Genomic DNA, 14,033 nt, shown 5'->3' on the forward strand with positions numbered 1-14,033 from the left:
TTACCCTTTGCTCCTCCTCAGATTCGTTATGAAACCACTGGCACGTTCGGGAGACTGGACGCCTTCGCGACTCCCCGAACCCGGCCGCTGGCAGCACGCTGGCAGCTTGCGCTACCAGCGTGAGCCTGGACTTGAAGGCGGGCACGCTTCGGAGGCGGGGCCTGAGTGGGCGCTCGGCGGGGGCGGGGCCTGGGGCGGGGCGGAAGCAGCACGCGCACTTAGCAGAGGCTGGAGCGCCGTCACAGCCCAGAGGTGACGGCGGCGCCTTTAAATAGCATCCGGAGCAGGCGCGGGGCAGGCAGTGGTCTGCTGTGACAGCCGGCGACGTAGCAGCCGGGCTAGCGGAGGAGGTGAGTACTTCAGCTGTCGGGATCCGCGAGCGTCCCCGTTGCGGCGCCCGTGGGATCCCCGGAGGTCCGGGGCTGAGACTGCCTCGCCGGCCGGAGCCCCACCACAGTGGGGAGGCGCGTGAGCCGCCGCCGCTCGGTTCCCTGGGACGTTCCGCTTTTCCGGCCTCTGCCCTGCGGCTAAGCCCAGCCTGCGGCCGCGGAGGCCTCCGTGCAGCTGCAGCCGCCGCCGCCGCCGCCACCGCCTCTTGAACCTGAGCCGCCGGCATCCGCGCTGGCTCACTGCGGGATCTCGGTGACGTGCGCGCCGAGGCTCCGGCCCCTGGTTTGTGGGGCGGCGGGGACTGGCCCGGCCTGGATGAGCCTGAGTCCAGATGCGGGGAGATGATCCTGACAGGCCAGCATCGGTGGGTTCTCGGCCACGGGCATCCCTCCTGCGCCCGTGGCAGGGCTTTCGGGGTGCGCCCACACCGCTCTCCTGCCTCTGCAAGACGCCGGCCCCCGCGCGGAGCGCTCGCAGGAGGGTCAAAGGCAGCACCAAAAGCCGGTGGCCATATGTAGAATCCTCACGGTGTCTCCTGAGGACTGCTAGTAGCCTCTGCAAGAGCCGTGATGGGGTCCTTGATTTACAGAGTCTGGCTTTTTTTTTTTTTTTTTTTCTGATTAACAAGTGGAATGATATCTGTGACATCACAGGCGGAGCGTGCGGATGGGTGACTGGAGCGAACAGTGTACTAGAACCTAGAGACAGGTGCCCCGGGTAATGGTATAATTGCAACCCCCCCCCGCCCCACTCTTTTTCAAGGTTATGAAGCTTAATTAAGACTGTTATACAAGTGCCCTCTGTCTTTTCCAGTCGAGACTTTTAAGCTTCTGGTGGATGCAGGAATATCCAAAGTGTCCCCAGTGTCAATACCCTTCCTTTTATTTACTGACTTTTGCACAGCATGGGAGAAGCTGGGTAAATCTCAGTTTCTGGCACAGATTTCATCTCTGTTACCCCAACGTAAACGATTGTCTCCAAACACAAAGCCAGTTGAATGCTTCTGGTTGATTCTGCGTTTTCAGGCGGAGGTGGCGGTTAGATTGGCTGAAAACTCGAGGCCGGAGCTGACAGCCTGTGTTGCATGTGCTTGAGAAGGTGGAACTTTCAAAGGAACCCTTGCTTACGATTCTGTGTTGCTCTGACTCAACTGGGAGAATCCCTTCCCAGCCTGAAACCTGACTCCTCCTTTGTGAAGAGGCTGCATTAGACTAAAGTCTTTCGGGAGCTAAAATTCTAGATTAGAAAAAAAAAATCTTAAAAGCAACACATTTCAAACCTCCCTCTCTCCCTTAAAACAATACAGACATATTATAGACCATATGCAGTAGACCTCTATTTTCTACACTTACTGTAAATAGAAGACTTTTTAAAAAAAATCACCCTTCTCCCCACAATTATAAGTATTTTGATATATTTTCTTCCATTCTTTATTATGCATATTTTTTAATTATTATAGGCAGCCCAACTAAAGAGAAATCCCTGGGCTTTTTAGTTTGGGGCATTTAAGAGATAGACTGTTGTGACAAGAACAGGTAGGGACAGGTGTCTGTTTATACCAAGCAGGTAGAGTTTTCACGGCTATGTCTGCTTTTGGGTGAAGGTCAGGACAACTGAAAGTGTAGCAGCTGGCCACAGTGCCATGCTTAAGGTCCAGGTCTTGCTACGCCTTTCCTTTTGAGGTTGCTGTCATGTGGAAAATGGTTGTGTGTTTAGCGGGGAGGTGGGGAAAGGTCAAGTTGTTCTGTCATCACAGCTAGGAATTTCTCCTTCTCTTTCCCTTCCAATTTCACTTTTCTAGAAAGAGCAAGACTATAGGTATGGCCGTAATTTCCAGACATTGTTACTCAATAACCTTAGAGAGATGAGTAATTTTGCCACTGAAAACGTATGTCCATTATTCTTTTGCATTCACTGCCCCCTTGTAACCAAATTACATAAAGTTAGAATTCACGAATAATGTTTTATGAAAGGTCTTGTTTGGATGATGCTGTTAATTAGATGACTGTGTTACAAAATACCAAAAAATGTGGGGTTTTTTTTGAAGGCAGCTCAAAACTGTTGGTATCCTAAGGCCATTTCATGCCTCACTCCAAGGCCGCAGTTAGTCAGGTGGTAGACTGAAGATGCCAGAGTTTTATTGACAGTGAGTGCAGTCCGACCAGTGGTCAGACCAGCATGTCAGGGTCACTGTGTCTGTCTCGCCTAGAGGCTGGGCCTCGGTGACCACAGCCAATCTGAAGCTGCCAGTGGTTGAGTTTGAATTTCAACATCCTAGCGCTTGCAGGGGCTTCTGAGAGCTTTTAAAGAAATACAAGCCCCGAAGTAGCAACTGGACTTTACGAACCAGAGGTAGAGGGAATTTTATCAGTGTTTGTGGCTGCAGTTCCTTACCTAAAATGTAGAACGCCAACTCAAAGCCATCCCAGTTCGTGTAAGCCCGAGGTGACGCACGCTTTGAAGCGATCCCCGTACCACAGTGACGAGAGAAAACGAGCACACAATCCGAGTCGTGGCCATTGTCTGCTTTTTTTTACATCCTGACGCTTAGAAGTGGCGAGCGTGCTGGAGCGGGCACCGTGTTCCGTTCGTGTGACCTCCGCTGGTCGCAGGGGAGGCGGGGGTGTGGCGGAGGCCTCCTTGGACGGTGGCTGGCCTGGAGGGATGACACGTTCTTGGGACAGGGACTCAGGTGGAGGCGAGCACTCTTCTCTCCTGCCTTGGAAGAAGACGCTCCGCTGGAGACGCTTGTCTTATCTCCAGCATCTTAAGATTTCAACACTGGTGGCTCGGTGCAGATACCTGGACTAATTCTCTTCACGAATTAGTTGCCAGTCTTCAAGTTTTAAATAAACCTTAGAAAACTCTCAATTATCTAAATCAAAACCATTTGCCTCAGAAAAGTGACATATAATATATAATTTTACATTATATACTTTTTATATTGTAATAAGAATCTATGCTTATTATAGAAAATTCGGGAACTATAAAAAAGGTCTTAAAGAGATTCAGTACTATTAACATTTTTCTGTATTTCCTTTTTGTTTCTCTAAACAATATTTTAAAAAATTTAAGCATATATTTTTTACTGAAGATAAAATATTTGATAATTTCATTCTAATCATCTAAATTATATTGTGAACATTTTTTCCATGTTTTAACATATCTTTTAGAAACGGGGGCATGTTCTGCTTTAAAGCTGTTGAAATTGACAATGGTTTGAAAAGCATTTTATGAATGAATGGCTTTAACATACTTTTGGGTTCACGTGTTCTAGTCAAAAGCTGTTGAAATAAAGATTTCATGGTCTGGAAAGATAAGCGGAAAGGCGTCAGGGCCCCGAGGGAGGAACCGTGACTTGCCTTTGACACCACTTCCTCATGCCGGGAGGGGTTTCTGACACACATGTGACCTCTCTGTTAGCACAGCCACCGCGCTGTGCCCTCGGGTTTGTAGAGGGACAGACGGCCCTCGTGCACGGGGCCAGCGTGCCCTGGATGGCTCGTCCTTTCGTTAGCCAGGAAGGGAAAGTTGCTGTAGGAACTGGTTTGTCCCTCTAGGCTCAGCTATTAACTGCAAAGCAAGGCGGTGTCAGCTGACTGACCAGGTGGCCATGGGCCGAGCACGGGCCACTCAGGGCCCGAGAGGTGACAATACCAGCAAACGGTACCAGACACTGTCCTCGGTGCCTCAGGTGTGCCCACTCAGGGGCTCTTCCCAGCAGCCCCGTAGGGTAGGCAGGCCCTGCTGCTATCCACAGTAGATAAAAGAACAGGTACAGAGGTTACGTCACCCAGCCAGGGGTTGAACCGAGGCAGTCCGGCTTCGGGGCCAGAGCTCCTGATCCCTTGGCCGTTCCAGGTTAGCCAGAGGGCGGCAAGGCTGAGGACGGAGCTGGTTCTCCTTCTGCGGGCCCGTTGCTCCTTGGCCTTGCCCTGTCTCATTCACACGCCGTCTTCAACCACCAGAGTGCTGAAAACAGCAACGAATTCTGATTCAGGCTGGTTCAGTGAGTGGCGAGTCCAGCTGGTACACGGCTGTGACTTTCCAGGGAATTAAAGAGCTGAAGGCTCTGCCTGCCCTGGAGGCTGGTCCTGTAGGACTAGAGACGAGTAGAGACTGATGATTGACGCGTCGTGTGCGGAAGGAAGAGAGCACGTGGGGTGGGCACAGGGACCCAGGCTCAGCAGGGAGGGCGGAGTGTCGCCCACTCAAGTAGGAGGTTGGCTTCTGCGTGGCACATAGGTTTGCTTTCTGCCGAGCACCTTGGCTCATTTCTCCAGAAATAGACCGTCTGGACAGGGTCTAAACTGTGCTGATGGCTTGCAATAGACAAGAGGGCAGAAGGGAGAACTTCCCGGGTTTGCAGGCACAGTGCTGTCGCCTAGTGGTTATGGCCTCTTTTTCCCAGAACAATTTTAGGTGGAGCCCCGAGGTGTAAAACCAGGGCCGTGGTGGCAGGCGGGGGCAAGGGGAATCCCAGGTCACACAGACAAGGCGGGCAGCGCTTCAGAACAGCCCCGGGCTCCCTGACACTGAGTCAGCCTCGCCCACTCACTCCACAGACCCAGTGGCTGGAGACCGGCCTACGCGGCCTGTGTCCCCCTCAGGTACCGACACACAGTGGGGGTTGCTCCCGAGCCCTGCGTCTGGGGGCTGGCAGGACCTTGATTCTGTCTTTGATTCGGGTCCCGAAATCCAGTCAGTCGACAGCTTCTGCTCATTCTGACGTCCTCTGTACACATTGCCCAGAGCTCACCCCCTTTCCCCTTTCCGTATCAGTGTCACTGACCTAGTCCAGAGCCTGTCACCTCTCGGGTGGACTGCCAAGGCCCTCAGTTTAAAAGAGAGGGGGAGGATGAGGACTTTCCCCAACACAGAGCTCTGATCGAATCCCTCCTCTGCCCAGAAGCCGACCAGGGCCCCTTCAGTGAGGTCCCAAGTCTTCCTTTAGCTTGGTCGTGGGACCGCCCGCCAGAGTCCGGTTCCAGCCTTCTCTTTCCCGGGCTTCCCAAACCACCACCCACTGGGACCTTTGGAGCGCAGGGCCTGGTGGCACAGGGTTCAACCAAGGTCTCTGCACCCGAAGACTGTATGTGAGCTCTCTGTCCCACCCCGCCCGCCAGCCCTCCTGGGTCCTGGGAGCGCCCCGACATTCCTCATCTGCCCTCGCTCCTCCCGCTCCTCCTGGCCCTGCTCCTCAGAGGTGCTCTTCTGGAGTAACCCCCTGTCCTCAGACTCCAGCTGCTCACTGGGACTCCAGGCTGACGCTCAACGTGGAAATGTTAAAACACTCCCCTGCTGGTTAGAGAATGGGCCTCAGCCCTCATTCAGAACCTGGGGGTGATGCCTGGCCGGCAGAGGCTCCCCTGGACCCTGCCCCGGGCCATCGGCCTTCCTTCCCGTTGGCTGAGGCGTGGCTGCCCTGGTAGCGCCCGCTCTCTGTCCCTCGCCTGGCTCTCTGGGTGTGCATCCCGCGCACCCCCAGGCTCCGGGCTGGTCCTCCTGGGGTCCAGGAGGAGGCCTCGCCCTGTCTTTTCAGCAGCCTTTGCCCTAGGGCCTTGACGTCAGTGAGCACTTAACACCGTCTGGTGACTGCTTGAGACAAGACGTCTGGGTGGTCAACGTCCTGTGGAAGGGTCACTGACAAGAACACGCGTGTCAGCGTCCCAGGGCTGTGTGTCACGGTGCCGGGCAAAGGTCCACTCTCCGGAGCGGAGCCTGTGCTTTCGCCCAGCCGCGCTTAGGTTTGGGGTGCTTCTGAGGCATCTTCCTCAACTACGTTTGAGCTGCAGGTGCGTCTCGGAACTGCCACCCGAGTGATCGCACGTTTGGGATTGGCTCTAAACTTGTCTTTAAAAATTGGCTATAAGATGAGACAATATTAACAAAACGTAGATTAACAAAACTGAAGCCAAAGCTGAGGCTATGGGTGCCTGCTGGCTTATTATAGCACTGTGTTTACTTTGGAGTGGACTTGGGCACTTTCATGATAAAGATGCAACCAACACCGAAAGGGAAATAGAGACCCAAACTAGTGTTGCCCAAGCAGGTAATGACCACACCGGACAATGTTTTTCTTCCTTTCTCTCTTTCAAACACTGGCCTATTGTTCTATAATTCTCTGCAGCTTGGTAGATCTGGTTCGTGTTAAGCTCCCCCCGGGGCCAGTACCTGAGCCCTGGGTGTAATTCTACCTCCTGTCCCGTGGCTGTCCCCAGCACCTCCCTTGTCCCTGCTCACACAAAGAGCTAAACCCTGGTTAACCGTTCTTCCACTTCACGTGCTGTTTCCTGCAACACGGCCGAGGTCTTGGGCGGAGCTGACAAAATCGAGGGGTTGCAGTGGGGTCCCACGCTCTTTCAAGGCTCTGGTGGGCCCCGGGGAACCACACAGCCTGAGATTCCTCTGTAGGTTCTGGTCGTCTCTGTGTTTTGGGGTGACAGCAATACCCTGCAGGACTGAAGGCCTCCCAAACCTGTGAGTAGCTGGCTGTCCCCTGCCTGGGTACAGGCCTGCCTTTGTGTCCTGTCTTCCACTTACCCTGTTCTGCTAAGCCGTTTCTCTAGTTTTTCAGGCCCTCTGAAACCTTGAGCTATTTTAAGAGGTGTAAGTAACTCTACCCAACCTGGTGTCCCTTAGGCCTTCTTACCCAGGTCACTGATACTTGATCCTGGTGACTTCTTCCAGCCATGAGGACTGCTGTCCTCCCCATCTCCCACCTGAGGCCTCACCCTGCCGGGGCCCCGGGGGGCTACCGACGACATGCGGCTGTGTGGGGCCAGCCTCCTGCAGCCAGCTGCGTCTTCACTTATCAACAGGGTGCTGTCCTGGGAGAGAGCCAGGGTGTCCCTGGCCTCTGGTTGAGGACACGCCTGCTCCAAACCCGCCCACTTGCCCCGTGACCTCCTCTTTGCTGCCTGCACCCCCACCTGTCCCTGCCTGTTCCCACCTGGCCTGCTTCCCCCGGCCCTCTGGACGGCCCTCCCTCCGCGAGGCAGCCCACCCTGAACTCTCTCCCACCTCTGCCTTCAGTGCTCACGTTCTGTCTGTGCCATGTGGCTGGCCCCTGCAGCGTCTTGGTCCTCCGCGGTAGGCGGAGCAAACCCTGCAGGTGCTGTGTCCTCAGGCTGGTGGCCTTCTGTCCCCAAAGGACTAACTAGGGAGAGGTTTTTTTTTTTCACCTGTGATTTTTTTTTTCAGAGAATTGTTTGTTTCTTTGCAGTGGGACCCTTCAGTGGAAGTTGCCCACGTAGCCAATCAGTGGCTGCGCCAGGACCCACTGGGCAGGGCAGGGCAGGTGGCGAGAGTGTAGATACGCACTTCTGGGAGGGCCTGGCTCCTTCCCCGTCCCTCTGCTGGGAGGACAGGCTGCCACCCAGGCCCTTTCCAGAGCAGGTGGGGAACACGCAGACACCAGGAGACGGGAACCAACCTGACCTAGTTATAGCTTCTTTGTCTTGAGAAGAGTTGAACAATATAGCGAAGCACAAGGGACAAGGAAATCATAAATCGGATACTACGCGCCCACCACAGAGAACTGATGGTTGTTCCCGTCTGTTGTTCCTCTGTATGCCCTCTGCCGCCTGTGGGTTCTGGGCGTGGCTGGGATCCTGGAGGCCAGGACCCTGGGACCACCCTTCTCTGGCATCGTCTTGGGGGGGCCCCATGGTGTTGGTGGGGGGCGGGGTCACAGCTCTCCTCAGCCCCTGCCCCTTCCTCTGTCCCCCAGAGGCCCACACAGGCGGCAGCGGAGAAGCCGACTCAAGATTTTGTGTCTTGCTGGGGGCACAGCCAGTTCCTAGAACACAGGCTTTTGCATCTAATATTCTGTCCATCTTTCTGTGCTGTCTCCTGTACGCGCTCCTAGAAACGAGCGGCTTTGGGCGAATCATCTGAGGGGACCCCAGGACCTAGGTACCTCCTGTGCGTGCAGTCTCTCACGCAGGTGGGCCCTGCTCCCCTCGGTGGAGGAGGGTCCTGCCTCGCTGGGCCTGGCTCTGGCCGCTGCGAAAGGACACCTGTTCCCTTTCCCACCAAGTGGTTCTCCCTTCCCTCGGCGGAGCCTCCCGTTTCAGGGCTGGGGAGGTGGCGAGTCTCTTCTTCTGGATTATTTTGGTGGCGGCCAGCCCTTCCTCCCCTCGCTGGCTATTATCATAACAGGTCCCACCTGTGCTGCCAACACCCCGGACCGAGGCGTCACGTTCCTTTGCACACAGCCCCACCGGTGTAATTAGGGCTCTCTCTGTGCCGAGTGTCCGCCGAAAGAGCCTGCCTTCTCGGGTCCCGGCGATGAGTGGGCAGCTCACCCCGCAGAAGCCTGCGGTGTCTCCATTCTTGCAGAAGGGCGGGGCCGCCCTAGCCAACAGGTCTCCGTGTCCCCATCAGCTGGGGCGGAGCTGACTGAGGTTGTCTGCCCTGTGCGAGCCTGGCCCTCTCTGGCTCTCGTCGGCAGACGCCCCTGCCTCGTCACCACACATGCACAGGAAGCGCTTCCCAGGCTTACGGCAGGGCCCACGGAGACACCTTGCTTCTCTTAGGAAGTCTTCTGAGTGGAACTCCTCCTCCTGAATCCGCAGCGGTGGAGTTTACCCTCGCCGTCCCGCACAGGCCGCGTGGACAGCCGGCTCCGCTGGGCACGTCCTGACCACAGCTGTGGTCTCCCCCAGTGGGTGTGCGGGACAGGTCTTCGTATCTGTGTGGCAGAGAGAAGGCAGGAGAACCACACGGCTGGGCTTTTATCTTTGCTTTCCTTTTCCTCTCCACTCTGGAGAATGTTGGGCAGGTCCTGTCTTCAGCGTTCCTTACATCTCCGACGGCCACTCACGTGCTCTCTCGGCGCTTAACCTGGGACGCGCCACAGTGCACTCTGGCGTGCAGGCTGTGCGTCTGGTTTGGAGGGCTCTCTCTTCTCACGCCCACCCAGAGCGGGTGGCCGGCCCTGCTGGGGTGGGCGCTCTGGACTTGAGCCCTTCTGGCGTCTGCTGGTCTGCCCGAGGAAGGCATTTGTTCACTCTTCCTCCCCCTCGGGAAAGCCCGATTCGTTGTGCACAGTCTGCAGTCGTAGGTCTAAGTGTATGTCTGTGTGCCAAGGAGAGGAGAGGACCCTTGTCCTTAGATGACGTTGGGTGACATTGAACGTCAGTGACACAGTGTGAGGAATGATGGGAAGAGCGGCAGGGCAGTGTTTTTGTGTCCACCTGAAATCAGTGGCCTGCTGCCTTTTCTGGCTTTTGCCTCCAGATGACCTGGGGGCTGCCTCTCACCCCTCTGGCCCACTGACCCACTGCAGCGCCGCGGGGCACGGGGGACAGTGCTGAAGTTGGGGACAGGGGAACACCCCTTTCTCTTTGGAGACTCTCTGTTCTGTAAATACATCCTCCCCGGGCTCCCCACAGAGAAGGGTCAGAATCACAGAGGGTCATTCATGACTCAGCAGATGTGTGTGAAGGCCTGTCTGGGCAGGGCACCGTGCCGAGCACCAAGGATACATGGGGCCAGAGGGCAGGGTGCTGCCCCCCGCCCCCGGGAGGGCAGAGAGGCATCCCCGTCAGAGAAGCAGACACACCCCTGAGCGGCGTGCTAAGGGCCACAGGGGGCTGAAGCGCTCCTGCAGTTCAGAGTAAGGGCCCTCGGCTCCCGACTGCGGGGTCCTGTAAGGACCTGTCACAGGAGGGATCGAGCCTGTTAAGCAGGGCCAGGGGCAGGAGCAGTAGGGATGGAGGTGGAAGGAGGGGCATGTGGCCTGCCGGGAGGCTCAGGGAGGACCCTCTGGGGGAGCAGGGAGGGATCCGGAGGGTGCGGCCCGGCCCCCAGTCCCAGCCTCTGTGGCTGCAGTGAGGCAGGGCCCAGGCCAGCTTGCCCAGAGCAACGTGGAGGGGGCTTTCGCGACCCTGGAAAGGGGTGGAGCTCACGGAGCTCCTGTCTCACCTCCCTCCGGCCTCAGGGCCCCACCTGTGTTCTCCCAGGCGCGGGGTTCAACCCTCCAGTTTCTTCTCTTTTTTCCATTTATATCCATCTAGTTACCAAATTTTTGTGTGTTTTTTAGCCGATTAAAAAATCTTACTGTGGTAAAACACGCACAACATAAAATTTGCCAATTTAACCATTTTTAAGTGTACAGCTCAGTGGCATTAAGTACATCCCCAGTGCTGGATAACTACACCGCTTGCTAGTTCCAGAGTTTTTCGTCGTCCCAAGCAAAGGCTCTGCCCACAAAGCAGCAGCTCCTCATTCCCCACCCCACCCCTGGTAGCCTCTATCCATGTCTCTACGAATTCATCTGTTCTAGGTCCCTCCTACACGTGGGATCATACAGTATTTGTCTTTCCAAGTCTGGCTTCTTTCACTTAGCAGAACGTTCTTGCAGGGCTAAGCCATGTTGTAGCGGGCAGCAGAGCTCCCTCCTCTTTTAAAGGCTGAGTAATATTCCGCCGTGTGCCTGTTCCACCTTTTCCTGGCCCCTCTGTCTGCCGATGGACCTGGGACCCACCCAGGCTTTCATCGCTGTGGACCACGGCTCTTCATCACCCCCTGCGCGCCTCCCACCTCCGTCTAGATTTCAACCCCGGGTGTGCTTGGGTCGCGGCACTTACCTCTCAAGTCCATGGGCAATGCTTTCAGACCCAGGCCCCTGTCCTGTTCTTGTGTGCAGCTGGGGCGGGACGTTGAACTTCCAGGCACAGCTTCCGCCGGGTCTTTGCATCGAAGGTGGTGGCAGCTCCACTTGAGGAGGGCCGTGCGGAGGGTTACGTGTGGAGGGTTACGTTGGATCGTGAGCACACAGCAGAGGCATCTCAGACTGACCCCCTGAACGTCATGCTTTCCCTCCCCGTCCAGACGAACCCTCAGGGGTTCCGCATTAACTCACCCAAACGCCGCCGAGGGCTGGGCCGGCAGCTGCTCCCAGCCGTCCGGTTTCTGTCCCCGTCGCCTGGAGCAGAGCTTGTACTGCTCGCCCTCTTCCCCGGGGCACAGCTCACCGGGGGCTGTGACCCCAGCCCTCCCTGAGCGTGCGGTCGCTTTCATGGCTTCTGTGGCACTCGTCACCGCCTTGGCCGTCACCATTGTGCGTGTCATTGTTGCGAGTCTTCCGTCGGCATTACTCCTTTTACTTCCGAGCCTCCCGAGTGGGGTCTGCGGGCTGTTTGCGGGTCCTCCTCTGTGAATGTTAAATCACGTCTGTGCCATAGAAGGTGAGGGGCTCCCCCAAACTCTGTTTCATTTTCTGGGGTGCTCTGCCGGTCACTTTATTTTGAGCAACCCCGGGGAAGAGCAGGCACCTGAAACCCCCTCTGGCGGTCCTGGCCTGCATCCCCATACAGGCCAGCTAACAGAGTCTTCCTCTCCCTGAGACGCAGAAGTCCAGCCCCCGCTGGGCAGCTCTTCCCAGGGCTCTGGCGTCACAAATGCAAGTTACTATTGAAAAGCTTTTAAAAATCAGTTTAAAAGGCAGTCCAGTATGTGTTTTGGTTACATGAATATGGGCCCATAAGACATATTTTTAAAACTGTCCTAACATTATAAACTGTGTTCCTGTGCCTTTGGAGACTTTTTTTTTTTCCAGTGGTAGCCACACACGTGACTTCAAAAAATGCTTCCACTTAGACAACTTAAGTGGAAGAGAAAAATGTGAAGATAGCCACGGAAAACTGGTGATCCTCCAAAAGTGGCTTTAGAGACGCCCGAGGCCCTGTTTGAAGAAGCATGTTCAGAGATCTTGAGTAAAACATTAATGAAATGTGAACAGAAAAAAGGAAGTGTTTCTCAAATGATTTATTTTGTCCTATGACTTACACGCACATGTAGCTGAAGGAGCACAGAGCTGTTCCAAGTACACGCTTGCCCATTTCACCTGGGCCCCGGCAGTTTATGTGTTCGAGTCGGACCCCTCCTTTGAGAATCTCTTTCTTTCGGGGAGCATATGTGGGGGTTGTGGCCTGGGGCCAATAAGGACAGGCGAGCCACGGCCCTAATGCCACTGGTTAAAGATTAGGCCGGCCTTCTACCTGCCCTTGAAAGCTTTGCGCCCCACCCTTTCCCTGGCAGCTTTAGGGGAGCTGGGCAGGGGGGCAGGTTAGTGTGGAAATGTGCAGCTTGACTCGAATCATTTGGTAGACCAGGTTCCTGAAAACAGAGCATCTCTGCTTTGTTTCCCTTTTTAAAGATCTTCTTGGAATGGCATTGATCCACAGAATCGCTGTCCCGAGAATTCAGCGGGTGAAGGGCCACTGCGCCTGGGAGGAAGAGCTGGCCCCCCGGCAGGGCAGGCGCCACCACCCCCTGTGCTGCCACGGCCGGCCCCTGGTGAGCGTGTGAGATCCCAGGCTGTCCAGTGCGCCCTGTCCCGCTCAGGCTCAGAATGGGGAGATGGTCCCCAGGGCCGCGAGCCGCCTGCGTGGTCAGGAGCTCCTGCGCGGGATGGGGCGGGGCAGCGGCCTCTGCTTTCCCTCCTAACTGAGGGCCTCAGTCACCTCGGCATCTGCAGCTCCCTCTCTCCAGAGCGAGCCCGGCTGCCCTTTGGGTTCAGGAGGGGGTGGCTTGAGCAAGTCGAGCTTTAGGCCGTTTGCCAGCCAGGGTTAAGGGGCACCGGCCCGCCGGTGTGGAGTGGCGCACTAAAAGACCCGCGCGCGGCGCGGCCGCCGCTCTCTTGTTGCTCCCGAGGCTGAGCTGCGCCCAGCCAGTGCCGGACAAAGGGACAGCTTTCAGCCCCTGTCAATGGCCTATTGTGCCGGGGGAGGAGGAGGAACAAGGAATGGCAGCATCTCGCCAGCTTGGCTTGCGGTTTTAAGGAGAGAAGTCGGGATTTCTTCCTTGGCCGCTGCCGGGGCGGGGACGCGCTCCCGGTGGGGTCCTGTGAGGGCCACGTTCCTCGAGAAGGGCTCCTTCAGACCACCGCTGCTGTGCCGGGGAGAGCCTGAGGGACGGCACAGGGGGAGGGACATCTGGACCCCCGTTCGTTTGGCTGGTGGCTAACATGAAGAAAATAAAATGCTCATGTAAGTACAGGTCTGCGGGGCTGCAGGAGCTGTGTGTGTGTCCCTGTGCCCTTAGAGAGTGATGCCCTTGTGAGTCACGAGTCCCCGTTGGCCCTGGAGCACCTTTTCCTGGTGCAGACAAAGTGGTGAAAGGTGAGCCTCTGCACAGTGGAGCTGGGCCCACGTGCTCAGAGGCCAGGGTGGCGGGGGAGGTGCCGGTGGTTCCATGACATGGGGGGAGTTTGGATGCACTCCAGATGCCGAGTTCTCCTAATCCCATGGAGTGCGAGTGCTGGAAGGACCTTCAGAAGCCAGCTGCTCCTACAGGCGCCCCACCTGGGACGGGCCGAAGGGGACTGGTGAGCCCCGCGTGCAGAGGAGTATGTTGATGCTCTCAGTGGAGAGGCGGCGACCCACCCGAGGGTAGGAAGTGTTCCCATGGAGGAAACCACACGAACTGGTGTCAGACTGGTGTCCTGGGGACACCTGGGGAAGCCTTCTAAGTCCCGAGCCCTGGTTTCCCCGACGTTGTTTTGTACTGTGATGCTCGGATACGGCGCCGATGGGAAAGCCTTTCCAAAACACCAGCTTGGTGCTGACGGTGTGACGAGCTGGCTTTCTGCAGGTTCGGGCAGCTGGCAGCCAGGCTTCTGCTGTCTGACGGCG

General features: G+C 56.4%; 1 protein-coding gene across 4 annotated transcripts in view; it reads left to right on the forward strand.

Annotated features, from left to right (window-relative positions):
• Positions 1-204: 204 nt before the first annotated feature.
• Positions 205-14,033, forward strand: part of ACSL1 (acyl-CoA synthetase long chain family member 1) — a 56,496-nt gene continuing 42,667 nt past the window's right edge. For 3 of the 4 annotated variants that reach the window (XM_045821886.1, XM_045821880.1, XM_045821881.1), the window contains exon 1: positions 205-350. The gene's annotated coding sequence lies outside the window, so the exon portion shown is untranslated. Of the gene's footprint in view, positions 351-13,151; positions 13,389-14,033 lie in introns of those variants that run through there. The other variant, XM_045821882.1, reaches the window with a different exon arrangement.

Source organism: Phyllostomus hastatus, unplaced genomic scaffold (genome assembly GCF_019186645.2).
Source record: "Phyllostomus hastatus isolate PE091 unplaced genomic scaffold, TTU_PhHast_1.1 phas_scaffold_46, whole genome shotgun sequence".
Lineage (NCBI taxonomy): Eukaryota > Metazoa > Chordata > Mammalia > Chiroptera > Phyllostomidae > Phyllostomus > Phyllostomus hastatus.